This window comes from Nycticebus coucang, chromosome 12 (assembly GCF_027406575.1).
Source record: "Nycticebus coucang isolate mNycCou1 chromosome 12, mNycCou1.pri, whole genome shotgun sequence".
Lineage (NCBI taxonomy): Eukaryota > Metazoa > Chordata > Mammalia > Primates > Lorisidae > Nycticebus > Nycticebus coucang.
The window spans coordinates 92,050,791-92,060,419 of NC_069791.1; the positions used below are offsets into that span (position 1 = coordinate 92,050,791).

A 9,629-nucleotide genomic window follows, 5' to 3' on the forward strand; every position below is an offset into this window, starting at 1 on the left:
ACCCGCACTCACATTCTCAGCCACTGCTCCAGCCAGAGGGCCTAAGTCCTAGAGGCTGTCAGCCTCAGCCACCCAGCGTATCAGAAGAGACCCTCTCCCTAAATAAAAACCCCAGCTCTGACACTGAACCTAAGACACAAGCTCACATCCTAGTTTCACTGAAGATTATCCCAATATACCAAAGAAGTTCTAATCCCCCTTTTTTTTTCATTTATAACAGGTAGACTATGTTTATCAGAGTCTCAAGTGCTTGACTGACTCAGTGTGACTCAAGACCATGAAGAAACCATTTCTCCTTTACTTTATTCTCAGTCCTAGGGTGAGACCCAGACTGGCAGGAGAGCTGCTTGGAGCCCAGTCACAGGTTCACAGGTTTCTCACTCAGAGCAATCTGTGACTGTATGAGATGGGCCAGGCAGATCACCATCAGCAGATCATTGATGTTGCTACTGAGCAGGTCTCCAAGTCCTCAGGAGCTATTTACCAGGCTCAGCAAGAAGTGACCCACAGTACTGTCAGCCGACACCTCTCCAGACAGTACATCCTCTGCATGCTGCAACACCGAGCTTACAGCATCCAGGATGCAAGCTGACGCCCTCCTACTTGCCACAAGTCACTTGAGAGTCCAGTCACTCGGTCTTCATGGGCACGGCACCCAGAACTCAGTGGTTAGGGTGCCAGCCACATACACCCGGGCTGGTGGGTTCGAACCCAGCCCGGGCCTGCTAAACAACAATGACAATTGCAACAAAAAATAGCTGGGCATTGGTGGTGGGCACCTGTGGTCCCAGCTACTTGGGAGGCTGAGGCAAGAGAATCACTTAAACCCAAGAGTTGGAGGTTGCTGTGAGCTGTGATGCCACAGCACTCTACCAAGGGCAACATAGTGAGACTCTGTCTCAAAAAAAAGAAAAAACAGGTCTTCATGATCAGGTCAACTTCAGTGTGTGCAGTGTCCTACATAAGTGTGATTTCCCTGTGAGAGGTGTGAACATCACTCCCACGGTCCTCCCAGGGACACCCTTAAAGTGCTGACATAGGCTTTGAGCTCAAGCAGCCATTCTGGAGACTTGTGTCCACGGTGAGGTGAATAGGGTTGGGGCTCTCCAGGCTGTAGTACTCATGGATCTGCCCAGAGTGTTCTATGATATCCTGGCCTGTAGCATATGGGCCCAGGATGAGCTCATTTGGAGAGACTTTTTGTGCAATTTATACATGTTCTTAGCAAATTCCATGTCAACAGCCATTTCATCTTCTGACTCATTGTGCCACACTGAAAAGCAACTGGTAACTTCCACTGAGTGCTTGTAACAGTTCCCAGGAGGGTTCCGGTAACATGGGCAGCTCCCTCATTTCATCTCTGGTAGTCGTGCATGATGGAGCCCAAAATGCCTGGGTGCAGTTTGACCATGTGGCCGCCAGGGAAGGTCCCTGGAAGGGCCAGACCGGTCAGTGAGGGCACAGGGTCTGCGCTGGGGCTTGTGCTGATGCCGCATCAGGCCCAGAGCTGTAGTAGACACTGCCCCTGCCGGGTCTGAAGATAAGGACAGAAGTGCAGCCGGCGCTGGGGCAGGAGTGGTCACTTGCTGTCACTGCTGGTGTGGCCATCTTGTCCTGAAAAGCCTAATCCCTTTTTCTTAGTCCATTCAAGTTGCTGTAAGAAAATACCATAGCCTGGATAATCAATAAACTACGTAAATTTATTTTTCACTGTTCTAGAGGCTGGGGAGTCTAAGATCCAGGCACTGGCCAATTGATGTCCAGTAAGTTCTGCTTCCTGCCTCACAGACACCATCTGCTCACTGTGTCCTCCTACCATAGAAAGAAGGCTCTGAGTTCTCCTTTAGAAAGACATTAATCCTTTAGAGAAATGCAAATCAAAACAACCCTGAGATATTATCTAACCCCAGTGAGAATGGCCCACATCACTAAATCTCAAAACTGCAGATGCTGGCGTGGATGTGGAGAGAAGGGAACACTTTTACACTGCTGGTGGGACTGCAAACTAGTACAACCTTTCTGGAAGGAAGTATGGAGAAACCTCAAAGCACTCAAGCTAGACCTCCCATTTGATCCTGCAATCCCATTACTGGGCATCTACCCAGAAGGAAAGAAATCCTTTTATCATAAGGACACTTGTACTATACTGTTTATTGCAGCTCAGTTTACAGTCGCCAAAATGTGGAAACAGCCTAAATGCCCACCAACCCAGGAATGGATTAACAAGCTGTGGTATATGTATACCATGGAATACTATTCAGCCATTAAAAAAATGGAGACTTTACATCCTTCGTATTAACCTGGATGGAAGTGGAAGACATTATTCTTAGTAAAGCATCACAAAAATGGAGAAGCATGAATCCTATGTACTCAATCTTGATTGAGGACAATTAATGACAATTAAGGTTATGGGGGGGAGCAGAAAGAGGGTTGGAGGGAGGTGGGTGGGGCCTTGGCGTGTGTCACACTTTATGGGGGCAAGACATGATTGCAAGAGGGACTTTACCTAACAATTGCAATCAGTGTAACTGGCTTATTGTACCCTCAATGAATCCCCAACAATAAAAAAAAAAAAAAAAAAAGAAAGACATTAATCCCATCCATAAGGGCTCCACCCTCATGACTTAATCACCTCCCAAAGGCCTCACTTCCTAATACTGTAGGGTTAGGATTTCGGCATCTGAACTTTAAACACAAAATTGGACACAAATATTCAGTTCCTAACATTCTTTGAACTTCATGCAGAAGGAGATAACATTGTTAAGTGAAAAAGGCAAGAGACTATACTCCTATTTGCTTATACTTGAATATCAAAAAATAAAAACCTGTGAAAGCATGCGCAGGTGGGGGAGCTTACCTGCGGGGAGCTTCCGTGGGGTGAACGTCTGCAGGGATAGAGAACTTGGCTGCAACAGAGACCGTGTGGGCCCAGCGCAGGGCAAGGAAGTAAGAGGGGCTGAGACGGACCAGTCGTACTCACTAAGCTGTGGCCACTGTGACAGAGTCTCACAGAAAAAAAGAGGTGTCTTTTTCTCCCACTGAGCCCCAGCTGCTTCCATGAGAAAATGTATCTGACCTGTCCATGGAAAAGCTCTCTACAGCTCTCCCACCAGAGGAAACTCCGTACCAGGTATCTCTTTACACTGTTGTTTTTGTTCCATGGAAACATAAGTATCCACCCAAAAATAAATTTTAAAAGTCATGGTTACTTTAAATAGTGTGCACTGTTACAAAATTCCTGGATTGGAAGCCTTACCAGTCTTCATACACCCCAAAACAGAAAATCTGCTTTGAGAAATTCAACTCAGGCCGGGCGTAGTTCCTCGCACCTGTAATCCTAGCACTCTGGTAGGCCAAGGTGGGTGGATTGCCTGAGATCACAAGTTCGAGACCAGCCTGAGCAAAAGCGAGACCCTGTCTCTACTAAAAATAGAAAAACTGAGGCAAGAGGATCACTTGGGCCTGAGTTAGAGGTTGCTGTGAGCTATGACACCATGGCACCCTACCCAGGGCAACAGCTTGAGATTCTGTCTCTAAAAAAAAAAAAAAAAAGAAACGAGGACACCTGTGGCTCAGTGAGTAGGGCGTCAGCCCCATATACAGAGGGCGGCGGGTTCAAACCTGACTCCGGCCAAACTGCAACAAAAAAATAGCCGGGCATTGTGGTGGGTGCCTGTAGTCTCAACTACTTGGGAAGCTGAGGCAAGAGAATCACATAAGCCCAAGAGCTAGAGGTTGCTGTGAGCTGTGACACCACAGCACTCTACCAAGGGCGACAGAATGAGACTCTGTCTCTAAAAAAATAAATAAAAGAAATTCAACTTAAAGAAATAATTTTTGAAAAAAATCATATAGATAAGTACCTCTGCTTCCAGACTGTTACTAAGCTGGGAAAATTTAGATATAATCTAACTGTACAACAAAAAGAAAAATGGTTACCTAATCGCAGATCTGGGGAGACAATATCCATGCTCATAAATTAGTTTTCACAAAGTTTTATGTGTAAAATTTGTTTTAAGAGAACACTATCAGGCGACTCTCTGCTGCCGTGCCAATGGAGCAAGCCTTCCTTTTGTGTCTTTGTTACTTTATTTGTTTATTTATTTATTTATTTTTGGCGGTGGGCACAGTTTATTCCACTTCATGCAGACACTGTCCCACATGCTCATGGAGCTTAAAAATAATACATCGAACCACACGGTGTCTGTCCCCCTCCCCCCAAGACACAGAAAGACACTTGGCTAGGTAGGGTTGGGGTCCAAGGGTCCAAAAGCCTCCATCCTGGGACAGGGCAGCAGTGTGGGCCCAGGTGGGAGGGAGAGGCAATGTCCTTTCTCCCCAGAGGAAAAGTGCAGAGATAGGGCCAAGGCCCCAAGGCAGGGAGGCCCCCTCTCACAGCTGATTGGCAGTGGGCAGGCTGGGAAGGTATCCGTCACGGTGGCCATGCCCTGAAGGGCCTGGGCCTGCCCCAGCTGTGAGTCAGAGCTCTTGGTAGGCTCAGGAGCTGGCGGCACTGACTTAAGCACGGCAGGCAGGCTAAGAGGGTGGGTGGGCAGCACCCCTTCGAATCCCAGATGCCCCATGCTCAGTCCTGGGCCTTCTCTGAGCACCACTTGAGTGCATGGTCCTTGTGGTCCTTGTGCATCAGGAAGTATCTGGTTGCACATTCCCCCAAGCAGGTTGGACATAGCCTCCGCGGCTAGGATGAGTGGCTTCACCACTGTTGGAAGCAACTGGCGAATCACGCCCCCCAAGGCACCTGTCAGCCCCTTCTGTTCATGGCCTCGAGATGCCATGTTGCAGATGGTCTGAGCTGTGTCCAGGATGCCCTCTCGAACTGTGTCATATGCCTTGGCCATGCCAGGGTCAGCGGGCTTCTGGCCCTTGCGCAGCTTTCTTGCAGAGCACTTGTCCTACAGGGAGCATGAGACGGGTGCTGTTGGGGACAGGATGTCATATACCGTCTCAGCTGTGGCCCCCACCACCAGGGCCTTCCTCCCCCACCACAGAACTCATCGCACTGACTATAGGGCTCTCAGGATTGTCTCCCTCACAGGCTGGCTCCCAGCTTCTCTGGGGATCCCTCTAGGTCTGGATAGCCGGCACCAACCAGTTGCTAAGTTCCAGGGTGGCAGAAGCAGTGCATGAGCCGAAGGAGGCAGCCTCTCGCTGCAGCCCCCGCATGAGGCACCTGTCCTTCTGGTACTGCTCGATGGGCAGCCACGGTAGGTCCTGGAACCCTTGAAAGAGCTGGATGACCAAGTGCATGGGGCCCACACCCCCCAGCAGGCTGCGTAGCTGGTTCTTGCGGATATCTTGTAGCCACTCACTGAGAGCATAGCTGAGCACCTTGTCCACACCCAGGAGCCCACGCCAGAAACAGAGCGCTTTAGCTTCAGCTCAGAGCAGTTGAGTTGGGCCAGGCCAATGAGGAGGCCAGCGAATGTGCCCACCTGGTTCATGGTGACGTGCTTGCCGTGGCAGTCCAGTCAGATTGGCACTTCAGACATGAAGCGGAACTCCCTGAAGTAGATGGGCTGCTGAGCAGTAGCGGAGGAGCTGCGTCCACTGCCTGTAGCTTCCTGTGGGCTGCTGGGCTGGACTCACGTCTCAGGGCAAACCTCAGCAGAGGTCTCCTCTGGGACCATGGGATCGATACTGGCTTCCAGGCTTGTGAAGAAGTCTTTGAGGAAGAAAAGGGCATCCTGGTCCACGCTGAGGTGCAGCACCATCAGTGAGACATGGAGGCGGCACTTGGGCCCACCCAGATTGGTGGTGGGGGCCACATGCAGCGCCTTGATTGTCAGTATGTTTGAGTGGGCGTCTTTGTAACTTTAACAAACTTGCTTTGGCTCTAAAACAAAACCAATCAAACAAACAAACAAACATTACCAGGTTATCATCTATCTAGGCTGACAATTGAAAATGGCACAGTCATTGAAATGTTTTCAAATAACTATTCAGTCATAATGCCCTGATATTCAGTATACAGTGTAAAATGTTTGAATCAGAACTTAAAACTATACATAAATTAATTCAAGAATACAACTACAAAATAAATAAAGTATGTATCAGTGAATTTAAAAAATAAGCAGTTCTTTCTGAGCAGCAGGATCATGGTGAATTTGTTTCATTTGAAATTTATGGTATTTTATGGATTTTCTACAATAAGAATATGTTAGTTTCATGTTATGGATTTTCTACAATAAGAATATGTTAGTTTCATGGTGGGGAAGGGAACTGTTTTACTATAAACTGTTTTAAAAATAAAATTAGGGGCTCAGCACCCGTAGCTCAGTGGTTAGGGCGCTGCCCACATACACCGAGGTAGGTGGGTTCAAACCTGGTCCGGGCCTGCTAAACAACAATGACAACTGCAACAAAAAAAATAGCCAGGCATCGTGGCAGGCACCTGAGATTCTCTGAGGCAAGAGAATCTCTTTAAAAAGCCCAAGAGTTTAAGATTCCTGTAAGCTGTAATTCCATGGCACTCTACCAAGGGCAATTAATTAATTAATGAAAAATAGGGAAGGGAAGGGAAGGGGACAGAGGTCTCAGTCTCCCCAAGACCCCTCCATGGTTCCTATACAGACATTTTAGTCTTCTCTGGCAGCTGAGGCTGACCATGGTCGTGGTGGGGTTTACTAAAGTCCAGTCATCAGCTCCTTGTTCTCTCTCTAACTGCAGCGACATCCCTGCAGGTCCCCAACCATCTTCCTTCCAGTAGCCAGAATGAAAGTTGCAGAACATGCTTCTGATCATGTAGCTTTATTCCAGTGGCCCTCAAGATGAGACCTAAACTCCCAACCATGGGGCAGCAGCCTTCCTCGTCCTTCCACTTGCCTGCCTGCTATCTGGGCACCAGCCACCTTGGACTCCGTGCAGCTCCTCAGATGCTATCGAGGCCTGTTCCCTTCCTTTCACCCACCTACACTACTAGTCATCCCTCAAGAATCAGATTAGGTTGACATTCCCCCTCTAGAGCCTCTTCTGAGCTCACATGGCCCCAAACTACCTCTCTCTGAGCACATACTGTATCTTACAATTATCTATTTGTGATTGTATGAGTCAGAGTTCTAACAAAAAGATAACACTCTTGGGCGGCACCTGTGGCTCAAAGGAGTAGGGCGCCAGCCCCCTATGCCAGAGGTGGCGGGTTCAAACCCAGCCTCGGCCAAAAACTGCAAAAAATAAAAATAAAAAAGATAACACCCTTAAAATAGAACAATGTGAAGAATGTTGTTTGGGTTAATATTGCTGGCTAACAAAAAAACCCCAAACTTAGTGATTTCAAACAACAATAAGATCTTACTATCTCCGTTGATTCTGAGGTTTAGTTGGGTTTAGCTGTTGATTCTTCTCCTTTCCTATTGTTAGTGGGCCCTGCACTCATCTGAGGGCTCAGTAGCACTGGGTGTGCAGGTGGCTCTCACATGGCTGGCAGATGGTACTGCTGGTGGCTGCAAGTTCCGCTGGGGCTGTGGACCAGAACACCCCAGTTCTCCTCCGTGTGGCCTTCCCGCACAGCATGGGGCTTTCACAGTCCCATGGGGGATGAAGTGGTTACCTGTTACCAAAAGCCAGATGGGAGAATTTCCACAGAACTGGCTGCCCCACAAAAAGAAATAACCTTTACTTGGGGGCTTTAGCCAGCCTGAGGTTCAAGGAGGAAGCCAGAAGAATAAATACCGTAAGTCTCCTCCTTCTCCCTTCTTCTGCTGAACTCAACCAGAAGCTAAAGAGCAGATTTTAAAAAAAAAAAGAAAAAACAGAGCCTCACTATGTCCCCCTCAGTAGAGTGCCATGGCATCACAGCTCCCAGCAACCTCAAACTCTTGGGCTCAAGCAATTCTCTTGACTCAGCCTTCCAAGTAGCTGGGACTACAGGCACCCTCCACAATGCCCAGCTATTTTTTTTGTTGTAGTTGTCATTGTTTGGCAGGTCCCAGGCTGGGTTCGAACCTGCCAGCCCCAGTGTATGTGGCTGATGCCCTAGCCAGTGAGCTACAGGCGTGGCACCCAGAGGGTAGATTTAATGTGGTGATACAATAAGAAATGCAGATTTGGTCTCTGCCACTAGTCCTTGGAGCTTCTAAAATGCTGGTAATTTTCTGAACAATAAGGGTGTTTGATGTACCTTTTGTTCAAATATTTGGTCTTTGATCTGAATTCCTGGCACAGATTCCTTGGAATCTCCCGAGTGATGGGAGCATCTTTTGTTCTAAGGAGGTGACTCAATGGGATTCCTGGGTGGGGGCTGGTCACCAGATTAGAAGCTTCCAACTTTCACCTCCACTCTGATCTTCTGGGAATGGAGAGGGGCTGCAGATTGAGTTAATCAATGCCTATATGATGGAAACTTCATAAAAACCCTAAATGACTCGGTGCCTTTAGCTGAAGCAGCTAAGGCACCAGCTACATACACCAGAGCTGGCGGGTTCAAATCCAGCCAGGGCCTGCCAAACGACGACAACTGCAACCAAAAAAAAAAAGTAAAAAATAGCCGGGCATTGTGGTGAGCGCCTATAGTCCCAGCTACTTGGGAGGCTGAGGCAAGAGAATCACTTAAGCCCAAGAGTTAGAGGTTGCTGTGAGCTGTGACGTCACGGCACTCTACCCAAGGCAATAGCTTGAGGCTCTGTCTCAAAAAAAAAAAAAAAACGCTAAATGAAGGGGTTGAAGAGCTTCCGAGTCAGTGAAAACAACCAGGGGACAGAAGCTCCTACAGCAGGACCCTCCCAGACCTCACTCTACGTACCTCTTCACCTGGCTGTTCATCCGAACCCTTTGTGTACCTTTATAACAAACCAGTAAACTAAGTGCTCTCCTGAGTTCTGGGGGCCCCTCCAGCAGATGATGGAACTTCTATTTATAGCCAGTCAGTCACAGCACAGGAGACAACTTGCACTCATGGTGTTTGAAGTGGGGGCGCAGTCTTGCAGGACTGACCCCATTACCAGTGGGGTCTGAGGCTGACTCCAGGTAGATGGTGTCAGAATTAAAGGAGTAGGGCGCCAGCCCCATATGCCGGAGCTGGCGGGTTCAAACCCAGCCCCAGCAAAAAACCGCAAACAAAAAAAAAAGGAGTGGGAATGACAGAGAGAAACAAAGCACACGTGTGCCTCCTCCACCAATCACACTGCAAACTCCTGGAAGACTGGGAAAAATAAACACCCTTGATGCTCAGTGAAATAGAAGAGCAAAATTTATTTCTTGTTTGTGCAACATATCCTTCCTGGGTCTCTGCTCACTGTGGTCACCCAGGCACCCAGACTCCCAAGAGAGTCCCAGGCTGACAGCAGCCACCATCTTGCACATTACAGAGAGAAAAGAGCACTGGAAGGTCTCACGCCAGTCACGAAATCTTTTTCATAGAGTGACACCAATCACCTCCAGCAGAACTCGCCAGTAGTGGTGTCACAGAACACAGCCACCCACAGAGAGTCTGGGGGTCCAGTCCTACCAGGTGTTCAAAGGCGGTGTTCAAAGGCGGTGAGCTTCCAATAGAAATATTGGACGAATAGCGCAAACACCCTGTTCACAGCTGCATCCCTGGAACCTAGCACAGCACCTGGGTAGCGTTTGCTGACTGACTAAATGAAGGTCAGAGCAGGACCATTCCCCTGTTG

General features: G+C 48.4%; 2 pseudogenes; both read right to left on the minus strand.

The window, feature by feature from the left end:
- Positions 1–358: 358 nt before the first annotated feature.
- Positions 359–4,583, minus strand: LOC128562030 (eukaryotic translation initiation factor 3 subunit F-like; annotated as a pseudogene).
- Positions 4,584–4,585: 2 nt separating this feature from the next.
- On the minus strand, positions 4,586–8,778 carry LOC128562031 (autophagy-related protein 2 homolog A-like; annotated as a pseudogene).
- Between the last annotated feature and the right edge of the window lie 851 nt (positions 8,779–9,629).